General features: G+C 47.1%; 1 protein-coding gene across 10 annotated transcripts in view; it reads left to right on the top strand.

Moving 5' to 3' along the window:
• The window catches only part of SORBS2 (sorbin and SH3 domain containing 2), a 687,606-nt gene that overhangs the window by 97,500 nt on the left and 575,381 nt on the right, over positions 1 to 14,725 (top strand). Inside the window, exon 1 of one of the 10 annotated variants that reach the window (XM_078678070.1) lies at positions 3,045 to 3,442. The exons of 4 other annotated variants lie outside the window; for them this stretch is intronic. The gene's annotated coding sequence lies outside the window, so the exon portion shown is untranslated. Of the gene's footprint in view, positions 1 to 3,044; positions 3,443 to 14,725 lie in introns of those variants that run through there. 5 more of the 10 variants (XM_078678067.1, XM_078678061.1, XM_078678066.1 and 2 more) reach the window with 5 other exon arrangements.

The following is a 14,725-nucleotide window of genomic DNA, read 5'->3' as shown; positions in this document are numbered from 1 at the left end:
ACACACTCTTGGTAAACTTAGAGTATGGCTTGCATAGTAGGAGTATGCTAGAATTACAACCTTGTTTATATGCCTACATATATACATTGTTTAGCACCATAGTAGAACTATATTTAATATTACGCTTCTTTCTACTAATCAGTGCAGCACATGTATTTTATGCAAGAATAACGTGGGTTAAATAAATATTATTGGAAACGTCCCACTGTGTATTCTTTGTATATTTCGCTGAAAATAAGTGAATATGAGTGACTGAGTGAAAGATTCTGTACTGTTTCAACTATCCCTGAGGGGTCAAGGTTGTCATGTTAAAGGGTTGCCAGAAAATCATTCGCTCCGTGGTAGGTTAAGGGGGCTTACGGTGGCACTGTGAGCTAGCTGGTCTATAGGCCACCATATTCTGCAGGGTGTCCGGAATCATTTTCGACACCAGGACCTTAGTTTATGTTGTCCAAACAATGCGCAGGTTCTATGGATTGGTAGGAACTACACAACAGACTCTTACTTGGATCATAACAAATATTCACAGAGATTCCAACAGACATTTCCATAGCTCTGAACTAATGTAAATATTAACACAGGGCACCGCCAGACACAAAATATCCTCCACAGTTTATTCCATATCCACTGACATAACATTACATAGCCCCAAACGTTCATTGCATAGTTCCCAAAGGCCCATACATAATTCTAACATAATCTGAAATGGCCCTAAAATGATTCTTTGCATCTTCAAGTAGCTCTAAACATACCTGCACAGACCTTCCTGTATTCCCAACGGATCCTTGCTTAACCCCTAACAGATCTATTCATAGCTCCTAGAGGCCCTTAAATAGCATGTAACCAACCCATCACATCTCTCCCAGCAGCCATGACATATCCCAGAAGATGCCCTTGTTCTCTCAACAGACTATCACGTGGCACCTAATTAAACCTAAAAAACATCCCCCAAAAAACACTTAACCACATCGATGCTCATGACGAGCTGGGCTCGTCATGAGGCATGACGCTCCGGTGCTCATATGAGCCGTGGAACGCTCGAATGCGGGGATTATTCCCCTGCTGTGCTGAGCGTTCCACAGGAACGGGTCTGCTCATGACGAGCTCAGCTCGTCATGAGCACACGAGCGCCGTGCCTCATGACGAGCTCAGCTCGTCATGAACATGGGGGCGCTGCGCGCGCCCCTCCCGCCCCCCAGTACAGTGGGGAAATTACCCCCGCACGGAAGGGGTTAAAGAGGTACTGCTAACAAACTCCTACATATCTAGGCTGGGACTCCTATACTCCCCAAAAGATCAACATATAGCACACAAGTACCCTTGGACGCAGTCCAGCCGGTGCCCACGTAGCACCCAGATGCTCTTTATAAAGCCACACACAACACGCCTACAATAATTAGGAGAGCAAGATGAGCAAATGCAATGTATGAGGCACGTTTAAGTACAGTTCATGTTCACAACCTTAATTAATAAGACAACAGTGAGGTGTTCTGAATATTTATGTCTCACACTGAGAAACGGGTAATAGGAATCCTCCACCCCATTACAGAAGGAGATAAATAGCGCCCAGTGGTAACACTGAGCTCTCCAGGTTATTGCAAGGGGTTAAAGGAACAGCTGTGGTAATTGCATTAATTATGGCATCCTGTCCAGGGAAATGTATCACCAGAAATTATGACGTTTACTGCCCAAAATAAGATCGTCACTTTGCTGATATTAAAACTGGTGAAATGTATAAACGTACATTAAGTGAAGCGTCGATTAAATGCGGTCGCTAAACACGTCTGCGAATAGTTTTATTTTGCAAGAGCCTGGGGTCGACCTGCTCACATCTGCTGGGTGTAGGCAGCAGGTTGTAGGATGCTCCAGAGGTTTTACAATCCCTGAGAGGACGACACATGGGGCTATCACCTGTTCAGAGCTGGTGAGCCATCATCCGTTGCCCCAGGCCATGCTTGGATTCAGCAGAATTTACCGCCACGTGCCACCCCCTTCCAATATATGGCGTAACTTTGGCGGTCTCTAGTGAAGACTGGATTTTTATATCTGATTATTGTAACCACGGCCTCCTCCCTGCCATGTATTGTAATTGACGTCCAGGTTTAGTAGTGTAGACCATCCACGGAAAAGACAGGCTACCTTTTTGTGAAGCTTTTTTTAAAGTTTTTTACAGCGCGAACTCGACCCGAACGCTTTATATGAGCACCAGTTACACTACACAAGTTCAGTCATTTTATTGTTTTAGGCAGGGGGGGGGGGGGGATTAAGTGATTTGCCCACAATCACAGGATGTTGAGCTGACGCCGATACTCGAACCTGGTTCTCCAGTTCCAAAGTCCACAGCTGTGGCCTTTTCCCTCTGCTAATACCTAAACTAGGTCCCCTCTCTGGTAATTCTTATGTAATGTGGCTTACGTACTCCAATCAGTGGCCCAGCACAAAGGGATGCCCCCTCCCCCTTACAGATGCGATGAGGGGGCACGAGCCCCCATATCTCACATATATTCACATTTCTTGATTTTATACAGCACAGGGCTACATAATTTGTGAATGTACAGAACTGTGCATAGTACTTTTTAGTATCACCCAAAGACACTCACATTATTAACCTGGGAAGGATAAGAGGTTGGGTGTGTCCTGCATGGATGCAGGCGCAGCAGGTGCCTCGCCCTTCGTACCGCCCATTATGAGAGTTCACTTAAGAATCCGTGCTCGAGCAGAGGCACACATTCATTCACAGTTTGAGCGTTCATAAGCCGCACACTACTGTACGCGGCACTATACAAGATCCTTCATTAATGAGAATGGCAAATATCCATCTATTTGTTTCATGTCTTGCAAACTAGGCGGAACCTGCAGGTTAGAAAATAAATCATCTTTTGTCTTTTTTCAGCTGTAAAAGGTAGGCTGTAGCGGGCCCCGCTGTAAGGTAGTCGCAGCCTTTTCCCAGTTGACCATATTCAGACTAAAGCAACGCCTCCCGGGAGAGTAGAGGAATGCCTTTCTCTGCCTAAATACGTCTCCCAGCCCCGAAAGAATGAACAGGGGCATTCTGTGCAGGCCTCTTCGCCTGACAGTGCGCCTTTGTTACCTCTCCAAAGGTGGTGTCAGATATAGCAGTGAGAAGGCGCTGCGCTCGGCGGGCCGCCCTCCTCCCTCCCGGAGCACGGGGCCCGCCTTGAATAGCCGCCACTGTCGCATGGACGGCGCCCGCAGAGGACACCAGCGCCCGGGTGGGCTCGCACAGCCTCGACAGCGCAGCCCGGTCGGCGGGGTGTCTGGAGACCGCTGCACCGCGGAGGCGCGGGACTTCTGAAGGACCCTCGTCCGGAGGAGAGCGCTGCCCCACTGGGGCAGGAGCCCGCCACAGCGCTGCGTCCAGCGGAAGGTGCCGTCCCCGCACCCCTCGCACGGGGGTGCTGTCGCTCGGACGCCATGGCAGGTACGTACTGTACACCTGTTCACTCAGGGCTGTATGTTATCCATGTATCGTCCCTGCAAGAGGATGTTCGTAGCGCAAACAATTATTGGGACATAGAGCAAGGCGTGCGAGAGACAATGTTACTAAGTGGTTGTGCATTATTGGAGTTCAGGCATTTCTTTTATTTCGCATACTTTGCGGGGAGTACAGCTATCTGGCCATCACTGACCAGCCATACTACGATACACAAATTGCCAGGCGTGGATGATGCAGTCGCACAATGACATATGGCAGACTTCAGTTGCAGCCATGGAGGGCTTGGCGTTTCGCACGGGTACTTTGCCCGGGAAGGTTGGGGGTCTGTCTGCTCGCAGCAGGTGCCGTGAGGCTCCGGCTCTCCTTGACTCTGTCTGTAGAGCCCTTGCTGCTTTCTTCAAGTGTGCTTACATTACTTGAGAGGGACGCCTGCACCTCCCTGGTGAGCGTGTAAGGAATTGACTGTCATAAAGATGCCACTCTGGATGTGACGCGCCAGAGTCCCAGTGTATGCCTCGCGGCGCCACCTCACGCGCACGGTAGAAGCAATGTTGCAAAGGGGGGTGGGGGCTGGTGAGATCTCGCGTGTGCCCCACACCACGGACATCTCCCACAGACCCTCACACTTGGTGTCATGTGTGTGTCAGTGCTTGCTTGCTCTTAAAGGTCAAACTGATACAAGGTAGAAAACACTTCTATCGAAGAGTGTAGGCAGCGTCAACATGGCCTTTAAACCTGTGAAACTTATGTAGCGGGACCTTGGCTAGCGACCTTTGAACTCTGCAGGCTGAGCATTAGGCGCCTCACTGGTTGCGGTCTGCGTTTCTCAGTGGATGCCCCTATAGGCGCCAATGATGCCCGCCACAGCTCTTCAGAATGCCACTTGGGTCTGTCCAGCACCTCACGATTAGAAGGTGCCATTCCGGACGGAAGGAGGGAGATAAGCTCTCGGAACAGCGTATTTTCTCATTCCCGAGAGTTAAACATGAATCCCGAGGCACTGATTACATGCGCTCGCCCGTGTGCACGGCTTCTCTCTGCACTGTGTTGCAGCGGAACATTAATGTTTAACTGAGTACCTGCGCGCAGGGCAGCACAGCAGAAACATGCACCTGTGTTCAATGTGAACCAATCCAGGGCACACGGGTTATTTACAATGCTCATATAACTGCTTCTTGTATGTATCAGCATCTGGGTTGTTCTCATGCAGGAGAGATGCACCGACCTTCACTAGTTCTCTGTACAAGGTACTTTCATCGGCTCCTCCAGCGTTCACTGGGATAATCTGGACCGGGTGCACCTCTACCCCTCTTCCTCTGGGCCACTGCACAAGACTTTTCTCTCAGCGATGCTAGAGGGGACAACACGTGTTCCCTACTTCCTAGTCAGGGCTGTAAGTGGGATGAAAAAACTGGGGGGTCTTTCAAGGGGGCATGGCCCATGTAATTAAGGGCGTGGCTTAAAAACAAGAAAGCTAAAAGTTTGTGTTCAGCAGGGCTCGAGTCAGGGTACCACGCGGGTAAACGGCACCCCCCCACTTATTTTACCGGGTGGATGCGGTCCCCCCTGCCAAACAGCTGGACTCCACCCTCTGGCCTCTCTGGGACTAGATCGGAGCTCACAGCACGCTGTTCACGCGCTGGCTTTTTAGATGCACTCGCATTTAAGGGGTGAGCGAGGGGAGGCAATAAGCCCGATGGTGCAAGCCACCTTTCGTGACGTCACTTCCTGTTGTGACGTCACTTCCGGCGACAGCATCCCCCCCACTTCTTTTTTTAGGACTTGTGCCCTGGTGTTCAGCATAGTGTGCCACCCGACTGGTATTTTGTTGTTTCTGTCATTGCATCCAGATATATGATACAACAAGTAACATCATACTTACAACAAGTCAGGACTATTGACTTTGTCAATGTTTGTTAGTTGCATAAGATAAATAAGCAGCAACTGTGACTTGTATATAATATTGAAAAAGCTTTCACATAAAGCCTTGGTGGCACCACAACAATGTTGCTGCTCCTTAGTTCTTAAAAGAGAAGAGAAATCCAAAGAGAAAATGACTCTCTTTAAAATATTTCCCTTCCTCTATAACGCTTGAAAAAAACGGACCTCCTGTGCCACGGCACAAAACCGAGCCCGACAGAGACCCGTTTCGAGGCCTCCTAAAAAAAGACTGCCGGTGCTCAGACCTTGTGAGACCCGGCCCACTTAAAGCCCTGTTCCTAGTCCAGATTAAAGAGGGTGTTTCCAGTTGGTATAACACCACCGCCTCAGCCATGTGCTGCTTGCCCTTCATGACGTAAGCCATCTGCCTGTAGGTGGACCTACGTCAGCAAGGAAAGACAAGGGTTTCCTTCACAGCAAATATGGCGTCAATCAGTCAATGTGTTCTGCCAACTTTGGTGGTGACTATTTTCTTCCTGAAATATTTCAAACACAAGGTCCAAGTGAGGGTTAGTGCATTGGATGAGAGTTCACACGAGTTCCACGGTAAGATCTGTGGGCAGGGGGTGATGTGATTGTCCCTCTCATTCTGGGTGTTTCTGTAGGTGGCCTCTATATGGGTATAACAGTGCTTTGCACTGCGTCTCCATTTCCTGTGTGGAGATACTAATAAGGGTATTATGGGTTCAGTTTGTCTCCGGAGGTTTCATCCTTACTTTTTGTTCCTCTCTGTTATTCTCTTGCCTGTATCATCACATGCCCCCTTCAAAATGAGGGTTCTGGGGCTTCCACCTGGAAGAATATGCTTCCAGGTAGAAGTATAACTTGAAGTGTCACAAGCAGGTAATTGATTCTCAGATTTAAGTATTCCAACAGCACGTCAGTCCAAAGTTTCAGTAAAATGGAGCAAAATACATTTATACTTTTTTCTGTATGAATATCACATTAGTGGGATCTGTTAGAGACTTGAGTTTGTGCCAGGGTAAGTCTGATATTCCATGAATGCATGGGCTCTAAGGTATGCACACTTTGAGTATTTTTTACCACAATCTGAACAAGATCCATCAGATCACAGACATGGTGAAATGGGATCCCAACACCCATGAGCTATCAGAGCACTGTGCCCTCTCTATTTAATTTAGACTGTGAAATCCTAAGGCCACAGCTTTGTCACAACGTTCTCATATTATGGAACACCCTATGTGTGAGAGTATCTTCAGGGTGGGCGTTTGGGTGAGTAAGCCTTACCCCTTCGGTGAGTAAGCCTCACCCCTTCAGAAGTAGTGCATTCTCCAGTGATAGTTGAGTGTTGTAGTGCCCAGGGGTGTGGAATTTAATACAATATCTACTTGTCCATGGGGTTAGGTGGCTTCATAAATGTATGTGGCCTGTAAAAAAAATCCACTTGTCCCTGTGGTGTCACATAGTGCTGCGACAAATTATGGAAGAAATCTCATTATATAAAAGCTCTGATAATAGCCTGTCTGATTATGTCAGGGCACATACTATAGGAGGGTTTGAATTCTAGGAATTCCCTTATTTTGCCTCATTTCAACAGATCTACATAATGGCGTTAGAGGTAGCATTAAGCAATAGTTCCCGGGTTGGAATGCTCTTTTGAGTCTGTGCAAACTTACTAACATGCATGTTATGTTTAAGGGTTTTTACCAGCTCTCCTCTAATCTTTTCCCATACTGAGGAAGGTTGGAAATGTGCCCCGTGACAAGGGCAGAAGTTAAATGTCTTCCGGGGTTGAGGAAAAAGGTGGTTGGAGGGAAAGTGAATCTGAAAAATGCCAAAAAGATTTTCGCATGAGCAAATCTGCACAAACATATTTGCTTGTGCTAAAATGGAGTTCACAAATATTTTCAAGGAGTACGATTTCCTGACCGACTTCTGTAAATTCATGAAAGCTGTAAATCTGCACTAATGCAAAGACATATACAATGGGTGCCCTTTTGTGACTTTCTTTAATGGTCATCTGTGTTTTTTAGAAGCTTCTGTTTTTGGGAAGGAGAGAGATTGGAGGAACGAGGCCTCCTATCCCTTCTTGTGTTTGTATTTTCTATAGAGAGAAGTTTGGAATGTGCTTTGTGCTCCCCATATATCGTTCCTTTCGACCTAGCTATCTCTCTTTCGCCAGAGAATTCAGACTTTCAGATCTACAGTCCACAAATATGCATGGATATTAGTTATTTTCTCTTTATATTCGTCCATTGTACCTAATGTTGGAAGGCACACTTGTCATTGGTTTCAGAGCTGCAAGGTACAACTGATATCATGATAATTTCCCACTACATCCTATTTATGAGTTGCTTAGCTGCATTTACTATTAGAACCTTCAAATTAAGTATTTTCAACCTTTATTTTTGAGTTCTAATCCTGGTTTTTGCACTTGACCAAAAATCGTGTGATTGTGGGCAAATCTATGTATTTACCTGTATTTCAATTTATAGTTAATGTAATGCAAGCCCTTATTGTGCTGCTTGGTATTAATTCCCATTGCATCATATTTTGTTCTGGGTAATCTGAGAATCACTTTGTGGGAACTTTGTCAATGTGTTAGCACAGGAATACCAGTGTACCCGGCAAATCGGGATAGATGTGCCCTGTGAGAGTTCTGTGGATGGATCCTTCAGTAGTTGTATATTTGCTGGTGGTGGAAGGCAGCAGAGAGGAGCATCAAGAAAGTCATGGGAAAGACTCGACAGCAGGGTTGTTAGTTACTCTAGATAATGCTTCTCGTGAAACAAGAGCATTGTGAGAGCCTTGTGAAAGACTCAATCTTGGGGAACCAACAGTGGCGGGTGGTAATTTTTATAAGGGAGTGGGTGTACGGAACACATACGCACTCACACCCATGCATTCCCACATGCGTGCACACACACATCCATTCACAACACTCACTACCAAATATTCATACATATACGCATGCACCAACCATTAATAAAAAAAAATATATCACACTTACCTGCAGCTCTGCCTCGGAGTCCCAGGAGGGTTGGGGTTGTAGCAGTCCCTACTCGATGGAGTGGGATGGGGTCAGTGAGAGTTGCTGACCCCGCCCCACTCTGTGACGAGGTGTGACTGGTGGACACTCGGCTCTGGGCACTTCAGACCCTAAGTCTGAAGCGCCCAGTTCCCAGGCAATCAGTGAAGCTCCCCCTCGTCATGAGGGGGAGGGCCTTGAGGACCTTTGCTGAGCTGAGGAGGTCACGCACAGAGGAGCTGTGACATCCTCAGCCCAGCAAACCTCAGCTCAGGCAGCCAGGAGCATGCATATTCAGCCCATGTCTAGCTCCTGGCTGCTTGACCTGGAAATAAAGTAAGTCTGTCAGGGTGACCTTTACGCAGCCTTTCAGATACTCTTCTTGATGGCCAAAAGGTGAGGGGGCGTCGCCCCTCAGCCCATATGGATGGGCCGCCGCTGGATACCAGTGCTAGAATAGAGTCGCATCATGAGAGCCCAGAGAAATGGTATAGCTGCAGCACCACATGTCAAAATAGATGTTCTTTGTGAGAGACCAAATGTCTATTTATCTTTATGTCACGTAAAAAAGGAGGGCATTGTGAATTGACTTCAATTGCAGAAAAAGTGTTGGCACAGATCAGTTGCGGATGTATTGTAACGTGTAAAACATTTTTCACTTTTAAAGTCCATCCTGAAACTCTTAGTGCTGATTTATACGGCAATTTGGAAACACTTAATACATTTTAATGCACTCGTTCAATTGTTCAGAGTGGGGCAGGCAATCAGATGCCACAGAATGTGTCATGTAACAACGAGACTGTCCCTCATCAGCAACTCTCACAACACTTGACTGTTTAGAGTGCCAGGATAACAAGGTTGACGAGGAGCAGGCACATACATGTGGTAATAGCATCACTGATCTTGGAGACAGTCAATGTCACTTATCAACCAATTTCCTCCCATTATGTAGATTTGATTATGGCTCTTGCCCATTACATGGGTGAGGGCTATTAAGCAGTGATATTGACTGACCTTGCAGCACACCACACTAGTTTTGTATGCACATTTGCTCTGGTATAAGGGTCTGTACATTAATGCTACCAAAAATGTTATTTACTTTCCAGAATATTTTAATTCCTCTCAGTGTCCCCCTTCAGCTTCCCTCTCATTTTTTCACCCCCTATAACAGGAAATTGTAGACTCACACGCCTCTTATTTACAATGATTATGGCCCTTTCTGTATGGAGTTTATCACACCATAAATGTCCCTATGAGTTAGTGTGACGAGGTGTCTGCGTGCCAAGTCAGCCAAGCATCTCACTTAATAGTCTATGCTGAATCTTTATACGGCATCTTAGAGTGGTAATGTTGTTAAAGGCTAGTTTTACCTGTATGCTTAGAGTTTTGTGAGCCACAAAGGAATAGATCTGGTAGTTCCGTCAATGCCCGAGTTCCACTTCCTGCGTGTATTTGTGGGTTCGCTTGCACCAGTGAACCTTCACAGGATCTTTAGGAAGGGTAGCGCGCGACAGTGCAACCATGTTCATGACTACTGTTGCCCTCAGTGGCAGGGGTGTGCGTGTGGGGGTATCTGTAGTTCTGCCATTCGGTGCAAACTTTCCGAAATCCAGGACACGTTCCAAACTCCTGGCTAAATGTAACAGGCGATTATTGTTTGTCAGATACAATAATTAAAATATTAACTTTTTAACTGATCTGGGACCTGTGGATGGTCAATATGCCAGGCGCCTTATTGTGAAACACGCTGTTTCTACCCTTCACTGAGCAGAGAGCCATGGTGCATTCATCATTCAGAATACATCTCTGGATTTTCACCTTCCCCTCGGAACCTCTTGTCTTCAGGCCTCTTGTTCCCAGTTGTTTTGTTGTATTCTGTTCTGTGTCTCTGTGATAGGCTGTGCTTTTTAAATATTAAAGTGAGAGGAGATGAGAGTATAGAGATTTTCATAGTGACAGATCTGAAAAACGTAACTAATGTAGGATAGTCAAACACAATCTATGAACTCGAACTATGACACTGAAGGAGCGTGTACATTGAATTAGTAAATTGTAGGGCGATTTGGGAAGCCACACTCGTCTTCTCTTCTCTTAATCTATCCCACATCCAAATGAGCCACTTTAGAAAGTCTGGTTATGGCCTTGAGATTGATGTACTAATCTGTGACCTCCATTCTCTATCAATGTACCTTTGAGGACCCCGATGCCTTCCACTCGCTTCCTAAAACTCCTGTACTCCCTACAATACTTTCATTTAATGAGATACTCAGGTTTGTTGTAGCCAGCATCTCATGGTACTTGGAGATGATGATGGTAAATATGTTGTGGATGGTACATAAAGTCAGCATCAACATCTTCAACCTATAATTTAAAAGACTCTACGCCTCTATTCCTTTACCCCTCTGACCACCTTCACCATATTTGGGTCATTTTGTAAACCTGAGCCTTGTGTGGTACTTTGCAGATATGTTTGCATTATTTAAATCCCACAGACACATACGTACACACACACATATGCAAACAAAGTGTAAATTTGTATTTTATGTATTTCTTTAGTTTTTGTATTGTGCGAATCCTTACATGAAACCAAATGCACAAGATCGCAGTGAGAGTAGGCAGATGTGCACGCCGGTAGAGAGAACTTACCATTGGTTAACTATTGCAGTGGATCTGGGCAGCTGTACAAGTTGACACATAGGGGCCTATTTCGATGTCCATTGGAAAGCCTCCGACATAGACAGTTTCAATTCCAACCTCCAAATTTCAATGTAGGTGGTCAGAATTGAAACCGGTCGATCATTCCGGCTGGCTTCCGATGGGCTCAAGGAGCCTGTCGGCCAGTCGGATTTGGCACATAATCCCAATACGATGGCGTTACCGCCGTCGGGATTACGATGCTCGGTTTCCAACAGGATTTCAATGCCAGGCTTTCTGTCATGGAAAGCCTGTCAGAAAGTCCGTTTGGGGGCCCCTAGCAGGACCCCCTTCTCCTTGCAGCCTCCAGTTGGGGGCCGAGGGGGCACCCAAGGTGCCGCCCTGTTGATCCCTGCAGCGTTTTGCAGCCACCTTGAGGTGCCTCCACCACGTGGCAGGCACCTCAAGGGGCCTGCCAAACGCTGCAGGGATCAACACAATCTCCCATTTCCCTATGGGAGCTTGTGGTATGGCCGGTGTACTGCTGCAGAACAAGCTCCCATAGAGAAACAGGAATATGCAACTGCACTATGTGCAGTTGCATCGTAATTTAGAACAGAGCAAACCATTTGACAGTATGCAACCTCCACTGGGCAAGTCCAGGTCATATGAAAAAAAATCCCCCTCAAAGAGGCTACCTTCAGTGCAGTTAGGGTGCTAAGCCCTCCCCATTCACCAGAGTTGTGTCACGGTGCAGTAATCTCTATACTTGAACTGAATAAGATGCTTACTGAAAGATATGACAATAGTACGTAGGGCCTCTGCCCACTCATCATCCAGCTCACCTATATCCAATCCCCACTCATGTCTCAGCTGCAGTAGCGGGCCAGGGGCATTGATCACAAGGACTTTATGCAATCTTGAGTTATCCATTTCCCCCAATTTTTCTGTTACCAGATTTCCTTCTAGTGAGTTACAATACTGCACATTCCCCAGTTAGTCCTAATAATAAGCTAAAGCATGTTGCAGCTGAAGATATCTAAAGAATTGGGACTTGTGGAGGGAGAACTCTACCTTAAGGTCATCAAAGGATTACAATGAGCCTGCATCCACACATTCCCCTGTGTGGAAACACCAACTAGTTCCCATTGTATGAACCCTTGGATCTGGCCACGTGAGTGAGCCACGTACTCCACCACAGAGGGGGTGGCCGATGTGGGAATTTCAAGATATTTCATGCATTTCAGTACCTCGTGACAACACAATAAAGGCAGCCCGAAAACGGGTGGATGGTAGTACTGAACTGAGCCACCATAGAGTATATTTAACATTCCAGTTCTCTCAGGACCTGTTAGCTCCAGTTTGTTTAATTTAAAAACAAACTGGAGATAACAGGTCCTGAGACCACTCACACCATTCACCCGCTCACCCTGCACTCACAGTGATCACTCAGCACTCACAATGTACTTGCACTGTTCACCCTATACCTCACCCTGCAGTCACACGAGTAAACTACGCATCCTGCACTCATGTGACACTTCACTCACCTGTCCCCTCACTGCTCAATATGCAACTCACTCAAACAAGCCCATCAGTAATCATACATTAATTCGTCCCATTCTGAACTTGCATCCACACCCAAATTCATACGCCACCTCACTCACCCTGCAGTCACTCCTCTTACCCTACTCTCGCCCCGTTGCATCGCTCACCGTGCACTCACATGGGCACTCTTGTCACCCACACAGTGTGCAGAGGGTTAATGTGCCTCCTACAAAGAACGTGTACCATGCAGATCACAGAACTGAGTGTGAGTAAACTATGAGTAGCGCTATTAGAAAATGAAATGTTTGTCAGAAAGGTGTTATAGAGAGATGAGGTGCATTGTTGGTGAGTGGCAGTAAAGGAATTCATGGAGAAGGAGGAAACCGGGGTGGGGCACCAAAAAGACTGTTGCACTGTGTGCGACCAGTGTTAGGACCAGCCCTCGCTGTGAGTGTTAGTCCCCTCTGAATTTCTGGTCTAGTGACTCCCCTGCTTCCGGCTATTATTATTATTTACATTTGTAGTGCGCTACTGTTACCAAAAGATGTCCTGGGGCTAATAACCATCTGCTGCCTGTAGGCAAATGAGAAACACACAGAAGGAGAAGGAAAACCAGCCAAATGGGGTAACCTACAGAGCATAGAGAAATGTTTTTATATCTTCCTAAAGGATAATAGATTCTTGGTGGAGCGAAGCAAAGGAGGGTGCAAGTTCCAAACTGCGTGGCCTGCATCAAAACAGTGAGACTGACAACTCATGCCTTCTTGAATTAGGGAACAATAAGCAGAGTGGCACAGGCCGAAAGGAGCATACGGGTCCGACCTGTATGCTTGGTGAGGAGAGATGAGATGATGAGAGAGGACAACAAGGGTGTGAGAGAATTGGATTGAAGAGGTCAGGGATGAGGAGAAATGTGAATTGCCGAAGAGAAGGTTGGACACGCAAGAAGTGAGTGTGAGCCAAAGGTGAGGGCTTCTGTTAGAACAAAGGGGAGATGTGAAAGTTGAAGGGGGGACTGGAGAGGTGTCAGATACAAATAGACAAAAATTTGAATGGAGAGACGAGGTGAATGAGAAGTGCTGAGGGGCATGGGAGGTGACGGGACTAGAAAGGACATGAGATAAATGCGAGAGACTGTTAGAGATGAGGGCAGTGAAAAGACAGAATGGCAAGGGGTGATTAAAGGTGAAGTGAGAGGTTGAATGGGGTGAGTTCAGAAGTTGGAAAAAGGGGTGAAAGAAAATGGCCTGCAAAGTGAGAGAGAGATCTAGGGTTAGGAGAGGAGAGAGGGATGGAAGGGAGGGGGTGAGAGGAAAGCTGCATGGGTAAACTGCTTAACGCTGCACAAAACCGCCTGTTTTTTTAGGGACCCCTGCTTCTCCTGGCCAGGGTCAAGTGAGCTTCTAATGTGGCAGCACCTATTCCTGCGGAGTGGAAGGCCCTTCTCAAAGGTTGACTAGAAATCTTTCTGATGTTAATTGCTCTATTTTGGTTATAAACAGGTACTGATGGGGTCTGGAGAAGGGAACCAACGACGGACAACATGACCACCCTCAAGCTCGCCACCCGGAAACACCACCAACTGATCCGCGCCACCAAGAAAAATACATACAAGGACCGGCTGGACAACAACGCACACAACTGCAAGGAACTCTTCAACATCGTGAAAGAGCTCTCCAACCCCAACGCCGGAAACAATGACATCACCCCGTCGCAAGACCTCTGCAACTCCCTCGCGTCCTACTTCCACAACAAGATCGCGGACATACACAACAGCTTCAGCAACCAACCAACGCAAGCCACAACCGCAACAACGCCACCCACCACCACCCTCCGCACCTGGACTCCGATCAGCACCGAAGACACCATCCGCACAATGAACTCCATCCATTCCGGATCTCCGACTGACCCCTGCCCTCACCACGTCTTCAACAAGGCCGACGCTGTCATCGCACCCCACCTGCGGGACATCATCAACACCTCCTTCGACACCGCCACCTTCCCTGAGAGCTGGAAGCACGCCGAACTCAGCGCTCTTCTCAAGAAACCCACAGCAGACCCCACCGACCTCAAGAACTACCGTCCCATCTCGCTCCTCCCGTTCCCGGCCAAAGTCATCGAGAAGACCGTCAACAAACAGCTGGCCGCCTTCCTCGAGA

Source organism: Lissotriton helveticus, chromosome 2_2 (genome assembly GCF_964261635.1).
Source record: "Lissotriton helveticus chromosome 2_2, aLisHel1.1, whole genome shotgun sequence".
NCBI classification, from domain to species: Eukaryota; Metazoa; Chordata; class Amphibia; order Caudata; family Salamandridae; genus Lissotriton; species Lissotriton helveticus.
Note: the sequence above shows the minus strand (reverse complement) of the source record. Positions and strands in the feature narration are given on the sequence as shown.